The following is a 14,327-nucleotide window of genomic DNA, read 5'->3' as shown; positions in this document are numbered from 1 at the left end:
CTTCTACAAATTATAAAACGGCGATGACGGACCGAATTCCGCTGTTAGGGACATAGAACCACTCAACCTTGGTGCAGATCGACAATTCCGACTACCTGACCTTGACGAAGTTAAGATTGCTATATCTTAACTTAAGTCACACAAAGCTGCTGTAGTTGACGGCATCGCTGCATCCAGAGGAAAGAGCTCTACCGAGAAATGTTTAGTTTTGGCATCCCTGCCAAACTTATGTGTCTGTGCAGATTGACGATTGAGAATGCACGCTGCTCTATCACGGTCACGGTCGGAAAAGATCTTACCGATGCATTTGATGTCAAAAAAAGTTTTAGACAAGGCGATGCACTGTCATGCGAATTCTTCAACATCGTTCTGGAAAGAATTGTGCAAAGCTCAACCGTCGACACTAGAAGCACAATCTTCCAAAGGTCAATGCAATTACTCGGATACGCAGGTGATATTGACATAATTGGAAGATCAAAGCGTGATGTCAGTGGAGCGTTTTTGAGCATTGCGACGGAAGCGAAGAAGATGGTTTAGTGGTCAATGAGGGCAAAACCAAGTATATGATGTCAACAAAAAAGACATTTAACAACGACGTCTTGGACAAAACGTCACCATGGACAGCTATAACTTTGAGGTAGTTAAGGACTTTGTCTACCTAGGCACCGCTATAAACTCAGACAACGACACCAGCGTTGAAATCAAACGAAGAACATTCATCATCCCGTTTCTCATTTATGGCGCTGAGGCCTGGCGTTTTAGGATGCTTCGAGAGAAAAATTGGTGCAATTTTTGTTGCTCAACACTTAATAATATTTTTATTATAAAAAAAGAAAAGAAAACACAAGAATACGATTTTAAAAGACCGCTAAATTATAAGTCTGTAATTTATGCCAAACTGTCAAACAAGAGCGGCGAAAATGTTTATTTTTAAGGTGCCTGAGAAACCTTACTTCGCAGGATGAAAACTCAGGATCTTTTCAATAATTATAAAGTCCACAACGATAGTAAAACAAAAAATTGGGCCATGGACCGTTAAGGTCTTTTATTCCCACAAAAGAAATTGGGATTTGCAAAGAAAACATTCACAATCAATTTGTACTTATCTTATTCCTTCAGCTACAAACTCCAAACCAGTCCTTACTTCCTTCCTTTTTTTTTTTAAAGCTTTGATTTTCTTCTAACTTTTTTTTATTATTAGTTAACTTTTTTTTCCACGGAATTTATCTTTTCTTTTTTTTTTTTTTGTCTTCTGATTCTCAACCCTTGATCCACTCACTTTGACTACTCGAAAAGAATTGACTTCCAGATTCTTCGATCTGTCAAGTCTCTTCTTTCCTAATTCCCGCCATTTTTCAGCTTTCAGCCAATGTGAAGTGGCGGATCTCAATCACTTTATCAACAGCCAATCGGAGATCGGCTTGTTGAACTCAACTTGTGAAGAGATTCACGCGATCCCGCTTACTCACCCTTTTCTCACAGCTAAATGCAAGTCATCCTGGAATTCGCCGCCCGCTGGATTCACTTCCAGGTCATGACGATTCCAGAAGCTGCATTCAGCCACCCCCATATTCCATCTCGATTCGGACAAAAGTTGAGAAACAAAAAAAAATCGCAAAAATATGCTTCTTTTCAAGACTTTACGATCAATTCTTTAAAAAAATAGAAGGAAAAATGATTTTACGTTCGGGATTTGTAACTAAACTTGAATTAGGGTTCATCTTGAATTAAGTTGTTTGAAACTTTAAAGTCCATACGTCCATAAACATAGTTAAAGTTACATTAATTCAAGTTACAATTTAATAATTTAAACAAAAATTTAAGTAAAATATGATTTTATACTTATATTATTGAAATTTTAGATTGGGCCATTAGGCCATTCCTTCATGCAACTTTTCTGCACCCATTCACCAGACCGTCCATCTGGTTTGGTTTCACTGCCATGGAAACCATCCCATCAACCAATGCTACCTGTTAAAGAAAAAATAGTTTTCGCCACCACACTGAATGAGAGAACCGATAGTTGGATAAAACTCAAAGGGCTATCAATGACCTTATAACGAACAAGCATGGTAAAAGAAATTAGGTTAGGAGGACAGGATTTGAAAGGATTGCATCGGTATGATGCACATAATGTTTTGAATGTCTGCACATAGTGCATGAGTTTGAAATGTTGACTCTGGTATTTTCTGATCATTCTAAAAGAGGTGGATTGGAAGCTGTTCAGTCTCCTCGATGCAAGGTACTAACTATTTATAGTGAGATTGGGGAAGGGTTACGTGTTTCCAAAAATTAGTAGTTTATTCTTATTTGGAATGTTCAGAGCTTCAGCTTTGTAAACTCAAAAAATGTCTAACTTAAAATAATTTCTATTTTTGCTTTCTAACAACAGTAAGACGCCCTTAAGAGTAATTGATAAGTTGTATAGTATTTTTTTCACATAATTTGTTTGTGTTTACAAAATGTTGTGAAGACCCAACGGAATAATTTGTTGATAGAAAAATTTGTCTAAAATTTTAAAAACAAATAAAATTATCAAAAAATTAGTTTTATGTTTTTCAAGTGTTTCAAAAACATTGCCGGAGGTGTCAAGAAACGGATTATAAAATAAAAATAAAATGCACGACTGGGTCGCACGAACTTGCTCCTGTATGCAAAGAGTCTGTTTAAAAAAGTAATTATATGAGATTTAAAAATATACCTGTAAAATAAGTTTGGCTTCAAAGATATAGATGCCATTTGAATTGTCAAAAAAACCGCACGATCTTTGTATATGAAAACCATAGTACTCTCATGAGCAGAAATTTTTAGGGCGACCAGATGCCGAGTCGTTGGCGTGGCGTTAGTTTTGAAAGTAGAGAAATTCAGCGGGAGCGAGAGAAAAATATTATTCACATTCCCATAAGCAGCCAGCAGAATGAGGGAGATAATTAATTTTCGATCCAAAAAGTCTACACTTGGATATGTTTTCACATAAAGAGCATCCATATGCAGGTTCATGAATTTGTTTTTGTTTTATTTATATCAATGCACTTTATATAACAAACAAAATGGCTTATTATTGTATATAATAAGGGGATGAAACAAACTTTTGCATTCTTACGTCAGCTGTTTAGGATCTTTTACCGATATTTGTTTTTATTTGCATTCATAAGTCTTGTTTTACTTGTGTACGATCTTTATATATGAAAAATGGTTTCTATTACCTATAAAGCTACGATGCGTTCGATATAGATTCAACTCGTTCCTTAAAAGCTTTTTTCCTTTAGATAGCTTTATTGTAATTTCATATTAGAAGAACCAGGATGGAAAATAAATAAGATAAGAAAGAGGCAGACCATGAATGTTTAAATTGTAAGGCGATCGCCTATTGGTTGTGTAGTTATTTAGCAGTTAGATGTCTAAAACGACCATAGAATATTTCACTTGGCGTGCTTAGCTTTATGCAGATAGATTGATAAGGACATGTTTATGATGATAATGAAGGAATGTTATTGGTGGCTAGAAGGTACATACTACATTCCTTCTTAAGTTTCCAGCGCAAACATGGAGTTATTACGTTCAGTCTTTTTTTTTTCACTAAAGTTTTAAAAAACAAGCATACGAACAAGTACAAGAAATTGCTGTTCATGTGTTGTTTACAGTCAGGCTCTTGTGCGTTTTGGATTTTAGTTAAGGAGTGACACGTAAGCAGTAGTTGTAGAAGTTGTACGTTATACCTTTATAAATAGGTACAATGTGTATGCGTTGAAAAAGTGATTCTAAAAGAAAATACATATACTCTCTCTGGCCAGTTTCTTTAACTTGTAGGTACTAAGTATTTATTTTTTTATATAGGCGAAGGCCAGTAAATCATGTGTGAAACAACCTTAATCGTAAATAATAATGTTTTAAAATCACATATACAATGTTACTAAGATAATACTTCTTGAAAGACTCTTTAAAATAGATTGTTGATTAAATATATCATATAAATGTGTACCAAATGCATTAATTTAGATGAAAGATAGGAACGTAATTACAATTTTTGTCAAAATAATGCGCTCTTTCGGGCTCATGCACAGTTAAAATAATTTAAAAAATAATATTTTAAGATTCAAAATTTTACCTGAAAAATAAGTTTGTCTTCAAAAATTTAAATGCCATTTTATAACTAAAAAAACCGTTTATTTTTCAAATTTTGAAAATCGTTAGAGCGGTTTTTTTTTAAATTAATTTTTTATATATAAAATTTTCCAATTTTGTTTTAAAAATATTATTGAAATGCAGTTGTTTAGTGATTGTAAATATACGTCTTATGTTTGAATTTCGTAAAAAACTGTTGACCCGTTTTTGAGATATAGAGTTTTGAAAAATAAAAATTCAATATTTTTTAAAAAATCCAAACAATTAAAAATTGCATTTTTGTTAATCAAATATTGTTAAGACTATATAGGAGCTTATTCCGAAAAAAAATTATTAAAATCAGTTCATAGGTTACTGAGAAAATTAAAAAACAAAATAACGGTTTTGTGAGAGGTACCTTTCCTGAGCAATACAAAAATATATATTATAAAAAGAAGCCAAGTTAAAAAATAAAATTTTAGGGAAAATTTAAAAAAAAATCTATCGGTTTGTTTTTGAGAAAATTCGATTTTTCGGTTTTTGACTAAAAAAAATTGTATGGGGGCCACTGTTAGTTTTGATCTTAAAAAAAATGAAAAAAACGCCTAACGCGAATCTGCTCAAAACCTTAACTTCCAAGTTTGAACTCAATCGACCCAATGGTTTAGGCTGTAGGAGCGTGGACAGACAGACAAAACCGACCGGACGGAATAGCGGGACCCACTTTTTTCGACTTCTCTACCATCGTAATATCATGTTTGATTAAAATCTCGAGTTCGAAATTTTGCACGAATGAAAAACTTGCCATATAGTTCCTATATGTCGCAAGTAAAAAGGCTGGGAACCACACTGATAACTTCCCATCCCATCTATCTATTTGTCTTGTTTAAAAGTTTGTAGATTTTCGTGTTGGGTTAAAAAAGTTGTCAGTTGAATTTTTCTTACAAATTCTAAAATTACCAAAAATATTTTTCATATAAAAAAAGAGTTTAGTTGCATAGATTTTAAGTCGAAAGCAAATTTTTACCAATTTTCGTGGCATTTCTTAAATTTTTAAAAATTAAATGAATGAAATTAATTTGAGAGATATCAAGAACCGAACATCAATTTTTACCTGTTTTTTATAGATTTTATTTTTTTTATGAAAAAACGGACTGTTGGATTTTTATAAAAAACTAATTAATATCAAAAACAATAGTTTGTGTGAAATAAAAAAGTTTGAAGACAATATTTTTAATTTTTAAAAGCGTTTTGAGTCGTAAGTAAATTTTTACTAAGTTTATGTTTTGCTTTTTGTTAGGGTTTTTTTTTTGTAAAAATATAAATTTTGATCAAAATTTAACTGGGTGTGTTGACAAAAATATTTTTTAAATGATAAAAGTAGTTTCAAGCAAATATCTCAAAGTTTTGAAAAGATATTTGAGGCGAAAATCTATTTTTACCAACTTTGAGTAATGTTTTTATTTTTGATAAAAAACTGTCAATTCGATTTTTACTAGATATTAAAAACGTTATTTTTCGTGGAACAAAGATGTTTTGGAGATAAAATCATTTTGCATTCTTAAAGTTTTTGAGTTGATACATTTTTTGCAGTTTTTTTATGTTTAAAAAACCAGTAAATGTGTTTTTTTTTTCAAAAAATATACTTGCTTGGTGTCACTTTACAATATATTCTATGAAATTAAATTCAAGTCTCTAGCGTTTTTGGTTCGTAAGATAAAAAGTTTTTACACTTTTTTTCAACTGCTATGGTAAAAAAACTGCCCACGAAAATTTCTTGAGAGTCCTTTCTGCATCTTTCTGCCTTTTTATCGTTATAACCAAATTTATTTGAAGTCGATATCTCTACTGGTTCTTAAGCTATGTATAACGAAAAAAACGTCGAGAATCGGACCCATTAAAATAACTTCCTATGGCCAGTTTATAAATAAATAAGTTAGTGCAACAGTCCATTGACAAGTAGTGACTTAAAAATCTCAGACATTCCTGTGTTGTATGGATTGAAGAGAATGTTGTTGGGATTGAAGAGGAACCACAAACGACTTATTTTTTTGTATATTATGCTTTATTAAAATTTTAACTTTATTGAAACGATTTAGTTTTCGGGAAGGTTAATGTGCTCCAAACGCAAATCTGTACAATTGCTATCTTGAAAGTCATCAGGCAGTGATCTTAGAATGTTCCAGCTTTGTCTATAGGTCACTCCAATTCCAAGCCTAAAAGTGGTTTTACGTGATCCCACAAATTCAACTGAAAAATATTTTAAAATTTAAAATTGCAAGGCCTTACCTTTATTTAATGGTTAGGATTCATCACAGTTGTTTATTTATAGTCAACAAGTTCAGGATAATATAAATATTTCTTTGTTTTGTTGTTTTATGCCAAATTGTCTCCTCATTCAAAGCTTAATCAGGTGCCATTTGTCTCTTTCGTTCCGAGAGTTCTGGGAATTCCCGCTGAATGTAATGGATTTTTTTGTTTACCTCACCCTCTCTAAGGACCCACTATAAGAATAAGAACAACCTACTTAGTGATTAATTACAAGTAAAATAAAAGATGAGAAACAAAACAAAAAACAAAAATAAACAAATGGTGGAAAAAAGAATAAAGAATTATATTAAAACTCTTGGGAATACCTCTCATCAATTTAACAGAGTAATAAAGCTACGCTATTCTTTTGTTACTAACAAAAAGGATCAAATAATATGAAATTGGAAAAAAAGAAAACAAAATAAGAGCCAGAGGGGAAACCAAAAATAAATCCAAAATAACAAAAAAAGACAACAAAAAAAACATTCGAAACACTGATTACATGAACTTTAAAGAATTTTCCAATTAGCCCCTAGAAAAAAAGCAACAAAATGGCAAGAACAAGAACAAGACAAAAAGTAACGAGACGAACCATCAAGCTTTCTTCCAGAACAATCAAGGACATAGTCTTTGTCGTTCTTCCTCTTCGTCCTTGTCATCATACACTTAAAGCCAATAACTATTACTTTTTGTTGTTGCTTTGTATTATAGTCATGTTCATCTCCGTTTTCTGTGCTTTGTCTTCTTCTTCTTTTATCATCAGGGGCGCGTAATGGCTTCTGTCTTATATAACCGTATATTTCTCTCAAGTGCACAAAGAAAAAGACGTTGAAAGCTTATATTTGTCATTTTTGTGTTTGTTGTCTTCGAAGGCATATATCCAGCTACTTATTTCGAAAAACTCTCAAGAGTGTTGTGTATCACATCAAAAAAAGACACATACATTTCTCAGATACTTTTTTTAGAACTTAGTCAGTCCCCTTCAAAAAACTTAATGCTAATAAAGAAAAAGACCAAAATATTAGATCGCAGGAGAAAGCGTAGGAGGAACACCTACGAGCATAGACATTTTAAGCAAGGAAATTATGGATCTTGATCCTGGAAACTTGGAGGATAAAACGGAATGATTTTTAGTTATGATGTTTTGTTGTTTAAGTGGTGGAAAATACCATATCACATATACGCACTTTGTTAGAAAAAGCAGTTTTCTTTTAACTTTAAATGGGACATTGCTCTTTTTCATGTTTTCTTTTGAGTGTTTAAAAGTATGATAAGATGTTAAAATTTGTTTTTTAAAAGATAAAGTGTAGGTAATATTTAAGAAATCGAATTTTAAATTGAAATTGGTTAAGTTTTGTTTATACTTAAGTTATTCATGTCATGTGCCACAAGAAATATGATTCGTCTATTCTGTTTCAAGGCATCACAATTTAAAAATGTAAATTTTTAAAAAATGTTTATATATAAGATTGATTAAGTTGTAATAAAAGGGTCATTTTACTTATGTAGTAGAAATTTTGTTCATAATTAAGTGTAAAAAGAAGTATTATGTTGCAAAAACTTCAGCATCTTTAATGAGTTGTCAAAATAAGGACTTGATGTTTTTGATTTTTGTTGCAAAATGTTATTATAAGCTGAAGAAACAACACCAAAATGTAGATATGCTTGTAATTTGAGTTCTACCATAATATGTATCTTATACCACGTTAAGGGTACGTTTGCAGTTAGAAGTTCGTTGAACGCAATTTTTGATGAACACGCATTTGATAAGAAATGGCTGATTAAGTAAATTAAAATTGGAAGTTATTGCTGTCGATCCTGCCTCCAAGAAAGTAAACAACAGTACCTATATTTAAGGACTTAAAGTTACTCCTGTAACATACAGTAGTCTTCAAAAAACAAAATTCCATTCAATTTCAATTCAATTATTGTTTCATGAAGTTATTTAGTGCTTATAAATATAATTTTAAATACAAATTTTTATAGACAATTTATACCCTTTTCTGATAAATTTAATTAACAAACAAAATTAAATTAAAAAGAAAAACATAAATATTAAACATTTTTGATCACGAAATGTGTTAAGCTAATATAATAGCTTGTTCACTAGCAAAATATATTGACAACGGTTCACTAGTTCCTGCGGAAATTAAATGAAAAATTTGGGTCAATGGAGCTAGCATTCTGAAGCGATTCAAAAATACATTTTTGTTGACAGAAGAAGTAAAGAAAAAATGTAAGTAAATTCAGATGACAGTTTCTTTACCAGAAAAAAAATTGGTCAAAATTGATACCATGAGAACATGACTTTGTATTATTTATTTTCTTGGACAATGTTGAAAACAATTTAATCTGAACGTAAAATTGTAAGTCATCCATATTTCCAGATCGTGCACAGATTTAGATTTCAAATTAATTTTGTTTTATAGATAATAACATCAAAAGATACAAAAAAGAACTTTCAAAAAAATTGAGAAGATGGTATTTATACTATAGAAGTTTAAAAAAAAATTAACGCTTTGGTTGACCAAAAATATCTCTATCTAGTAACTTCAATTAAACTCACTAACTAACTAACTAACATGACGTGATATAAAATTATTATATCTTTGGAAAAAATAAATCATCGTTGTTTTTTATAAATATAAAAAAAAACTAGAACAAAATATGTGGCATTTCAAATATTTACGAACAATATCTAATATTTATAAACCAACCAATAACCAAAGAAATATCAAAGCAAAGGTTTTCTTACAAAAATAAAAACCTTAAAAAAATCCTCTGAACTCAGAATCACTCATTGGCTATACACATCGGTAATCAGACCGATTTTAACATACGGTGTGGCAGTATGGTGGACTGCTTTAGAGAAAGGTATAAACAGTTATAAGCTAAATAAAGTCCAACCTTCAGCTTGCCTATGTATAAGCGGATCGCTTCGCACGATCCCCTCTGCGGCATTGGACACCTTGCTCTACCTTACACTTCTTGACATATTTAGCAAACAAATAGCTGCAAGCTCTGCTATACGCCTCAAAGCTTCGTCGCAGTGGACAAACAACAACATTGGCCACTCCGTAATACTAAGGTATTTAGAATCAGCACACAGATTACACCATCCCCCAACTGCAATTCGACAGATACTTCCAGATTTCTATACCTCTCAGATCTTTTTGGGAGGATAGGACATTCTTGGAGGATGAGTCCATATATTTTTACACAGATGGGTCAAAAACAAAAGAAGGAGTTGGTGGCGGTGTGTACTCTTAACGACTGAAATTAAGTCTCTCATTCCGCCTTCCCAATCATTGTAGCGTGTTCCAGGCGGAAATTTGGCGATAAAGGAAGTCTTGTTCTGGCTCTAAGAAAATGTGATATCAACATCTGATATCCGTATTTTCTTTGATAGCCAGGACGCTATCAAATCTCTGGACTCTGTCTCTACAAACTCTATAACAGTCCATAACTGTCACCCACCTTTGCTGGGTGCCGGGCCATAGAGACTTTTCAGGTAACTGTAAGGCACATGAACTCGCCAGGAACGGTACAGTACAGCTCATCCTACCACGTTTGGCAAGTACTGACATACCGATCGCTATCTGTAAACTGTTGCTAATTCAAGACGCAGTGAGGAGGGCAGGCACCAGGTGGAACAACATCACCACGTGTCAAGTCACAAAAACATCTGGCCAACACTGGATTTAAAACGTTCAAGATGCAGATTAAATCTTCAAATTCTTGACTGCTTTTCTTCTCTAACCTATTTTGTTTAAATAGCTTTATTGGTACCTATAAACAATCAGCATCACTTTCTCATAATGATACTTTTGTTAACTTGCCTCTTTCAAATGTTTTCAAACATAATTTTTGCGGAAACACATTCCCTATATATTTTGTGCCTCGCTTACGAAAGGGGTGGGTAAAAAGAGGCGCCATACAATGAAATGTATAGATATTAATAAAATCTATAGCTTAGCTATACAACAATTTCACAATTCCCACAAGCACAAAGGACGACAATTTATACGAAAAAGGAGGAAGTATCCATTATAGGACTCGTTAATGTTTCTTATCCTGGTTATAATGTGTCACGTTTTCCTTTTATATCACAAGAACGTTATTGCTCATTTTTAAGTGTAAATCGATTTATATGTAATAAATATTCAATAATACAACAAAAAATTGTATATTTTTCTTTCAATTGTCGTTACACAACCAAAAAAGAAAAAGAAAAGATGAATCAAACAAAAATACCAAAGCAGAAAACAGAAATACAAACCAAAATAAAGCACGTCGTCTTTTTGGTATAAATTCAACCTAACCTCTGCTAACAAACTAAAATTCAATCTTCATGCTTCAAGAATTATTCCTTTGCTTGCTGTACAGTTATCCAAAGCACATAATTCTTTTGGTATTACTCCTTAGATCTGGAATTGTTGGATTTGGATTGTATACCTACGACTACAACTACGACGAAGTTGAATTGTAATGTGCGTGCAATAAAAATTCAATTTGCGTAAAAATAAATAAATCCCTTAGTCACTCATCATGAAAAGCCCTCTCCCTCTCTGCATATAATGTCGATAAAACTTCAAATATAACATAACAAGGGTTTGGTAAGAGTATCCTTACAATAGCTATAATTTATATCTTCAGATACTTTACAAAAAAAAATAGACTATTGAACATATGGTTTCTGCCTACACCTTCTTCATTTATACTGAAACAGTTTTTCAAAAAATAAAATACAAAAATGGGATAATAGCTTAATCGGGGTGAGGAGGGGTGTAACAGAAATTGTCCTCTGCATCTGGTACAACTCTCAGTGATAAGTGATTTTCAATTTTTTTGCTTTGTGTTCAATTTGAGAAGGGTTATTTATAAGCCCTCCTGCCATCACCTGAAAAACGACCTTAAAGTTTGAGAAACATGAATATAAAAACATCGAAATATACTTTTATAACAAATAGCTTTGTTGAATCTCCAAATTTTTGCTTTCATGTTTCAACTATATACTTATTTATATTCTATTGAAATACTTCTTGTAATAGGGTGTAGAGTTCAAATTTTTGGGAAATAATATAAAGAATACGAATTCAGAGAAGCATAACAATTTTAAGCTAATCCAAATATTATTTATTTAAACTCGATTAGGGAGGAATTCTGAGAACTTGGGTCAAGAAATAATAAACCTTCAACAAAAAAAAAACTCATGACACAGAAAATTAAAAATCCAGATTATTAGAAACTCCTGAAATCATTTGATTTGAAAAACTTAGTGTCCTAAAACCTTGACTCCTTAAACCAAAAAATTACAAACCTCAAAACTAACAATTCTATTATTATATATCGGACTATGACTTTTCTTTATTCATTCTGTTAATAATTTAAGTATACTAGGTATTGTATTTGATCGTTAATTTAAGGAACATGGTTTATCTATCATTGGCTACCAGGCTTAACATCATAAAAAAATTAGCATCAAAATATAGTTTGACCCGTACGAATCTATTGATCATAGTAACAAAAGCCAAAATATTATCAAAAATTGATTATGGCCTTGTTATATATGGTAAAGATGCAACATTCAACTTTTTCAACCATCATGTCACGCCGCAATAAGAACCAGCATCAAAAGCTTTTACGATGATTGTAGAAAGAAAAGATATTCCTACATCAAGACTTGTAAGGAAAAATACTTAAATCATATGACTTTCCAATTATTTTGGACTCTATGAAAATCCTAAAACGCTTAAAGACACCAACAAAACTGTCAGCCCGCTACATAACTTTAATGTTTGCTAGAAAAATCGGCACTGAACTAAAATTAAAAAAAAATATCGAATGTAACCCTCCTTGGCTATTCCCGAATGAATCCATTAACATCAAAGACATTAGATTAAATGAATCCATAACAAAAAGATTGACCTCCAAAAGCGATACATCTTCAGCATTTTCACGAATTAATGAATCGTTTCATCAGTAACAATTAGATAATCCAATTTACTGATCTTTTTTAGTCTGAAGAAAGTAGCGATTCAAAACGTCAACAATCGAACATTCTACATTAGCAAAATCAGAGATCACTCCATTAAACTTGGAAAAGCAATACAGATTTTTTAGGTGCCCGGTCACATCGAAGTAAAAAGCAATGAACACGCATGATCATGACCATGAAGCCAAAATAATCGCTAGGAACAGCAACTTAACAATATCCAAATACCAACCTACCAAAAACAATATTTTAAAATCGACTTGCTCTTATTTGCATAACCAACAAATAATAGATTGATCTCATTATCTTCACCACTATTCTTCCATCAACCAAAATCCTAGCCTAGTTATCTACCCACCTCTACGCATGCAATTATAAACAAATGCTCCGCCCACCTACTTAACGAAGCCCCCCACCGATTCGCCGCCTCTGCTAACTCAATATACGACAATTCTGATTTTTTATTTCCTTCCGAACGAAATATAAAACAAATTTTGCATCAGATTATTTAACCCTTACTTATTTAAAACCTCTGCGGGGTTCTCGCAGTAAATCCGGAATATTACTACTACTTACTCCGACCGCCCCTTTGCAGCTGGCAACCTAACACATTATAACATTCAAAATACTACTGTTGTCATTTCAGCTAGAAGCCCTGGTGGCTATTACCTTTTAAGTATTGTTTCGTGCATTTATGTATATTTCAATAAATAATAATAATATTAATAAAAATAATAAGACTTTTGTAATACAGGGTTTTTCAACAAAAAGCTATCATTTCGATATTAAATGGTACGTAATTAAAAGTTCATAATCCATATCTTTACCATTAAATTTATCTCCAAAAATGTATTGACTTCATGATTTACATTTACAAGAGTATTAAATTAATTGTTCAACATGGCATGGATATTATCTTTAGCCCGAAACAGTAAAAAAGTGATTCTTTCTTTGCTTATTTGGCACGTACCACCATTTTGTTGAAAATACCGTTGTTTACAACAATATCTTCCAAATCCGTAAATAACAAATCGTTAATCATAGCTTGGTAGAGCAATCCTATCGTTAAAGTTGTACTAGGCTCATTTTTGACAAATGTGACAATGCTGCTTTACTGATGTAAATTGGAGTTACAAATGGGCCTCATCATAAAGAAGTTTTTTTTTTTCAATGAAATTCCAAACCATTTGGACCCAATGATCGACTAGCTTGAGTTTTTATGTAATCTGATTTTTTTAAACTTGAAGACCTATGTGAGTCTATATTGAAAACCACCAGCCGAGAAGGTGTTTCACGACAACTCAAACGTTCTTGAGTTTTGCGGATTGTAACTTTTACAGTGAAATTTTTACAATTTACAATATCTACTGAATTGGAAGAAGTTGCTAAAGCCTTGTGAAATGTCGAAAAATGAGCTCTGAGCTGATGAATGAAACCTCATAATTGATTCATTTTCAAAACTTCAAATACCTCATTATAATTGCAGAAAACCGTTTAAAAAAAATTTACCAAGAAAGTCCATTGTTCCAACTTCATAATTTTGAGTTTAGTTTTTTTTTATGAATTCCTGGTAATTAAAATCAAGCATTGGTTTGGAGGCTACCGCCGGACGAAGAGCATTGGTTTAAAGAGGCTACCGCCGGACGAAGAGCATTGGTTTAAAGAGGCTACCGCCGGACGAATTTAAAAAAAAAATATGGAAAATTGGCGAAATGGATTCCGGAGGATCTGATTCCAGCTATTTTAATCAGGGTTTCGAATATTGTAATGCATTGAAATTAGTTTCAATGCAGAATATACACTACTTCCTAGAAATAAAGCAACTGATCTAAAGAATATCTTTTAAATTAATATTTTCAGTTTCTTGTTGTAGTTATTTTTGTAATTTTTTTCAAATATTTTGTTGATTTGACTGTTT

The 14,327-nt window shown here is 32.0% G+C and overlaps 1 protein-coding gene across 1 annotated transcript in view; it reads left to right on the top strand.

Annotated features, from left to right (window-relative positions):
* Positions 1-14,327, top strand: part of LOC129941422 (cysteine-rich motor neuron 1 protein) — a 92,253-nt gene that overhangs the window by 57,479 nt on the left and 20,447 nt on the right. The gene's annotated exons all lie outside the window — the stretch shown is intronic.

Source organism: Eupeodes corollae, chromosome 1, assembly GCF_945859685.1.
Source record: "Eupeodes corollae chromosome 1, idEupCoro1.1, whole genome shotgun sequence".
NCBI lineage: Eukaryota > Metazoa > Arthropoda > Insecta > Diptera > Syrphidae > Eupeodes > Eupeodes corollae.
The sequence above is the reverse complement of the archived record's forward strand: the minus strand, read 5'-3'. Positions and strand labels throughout refer to the sequence as shown.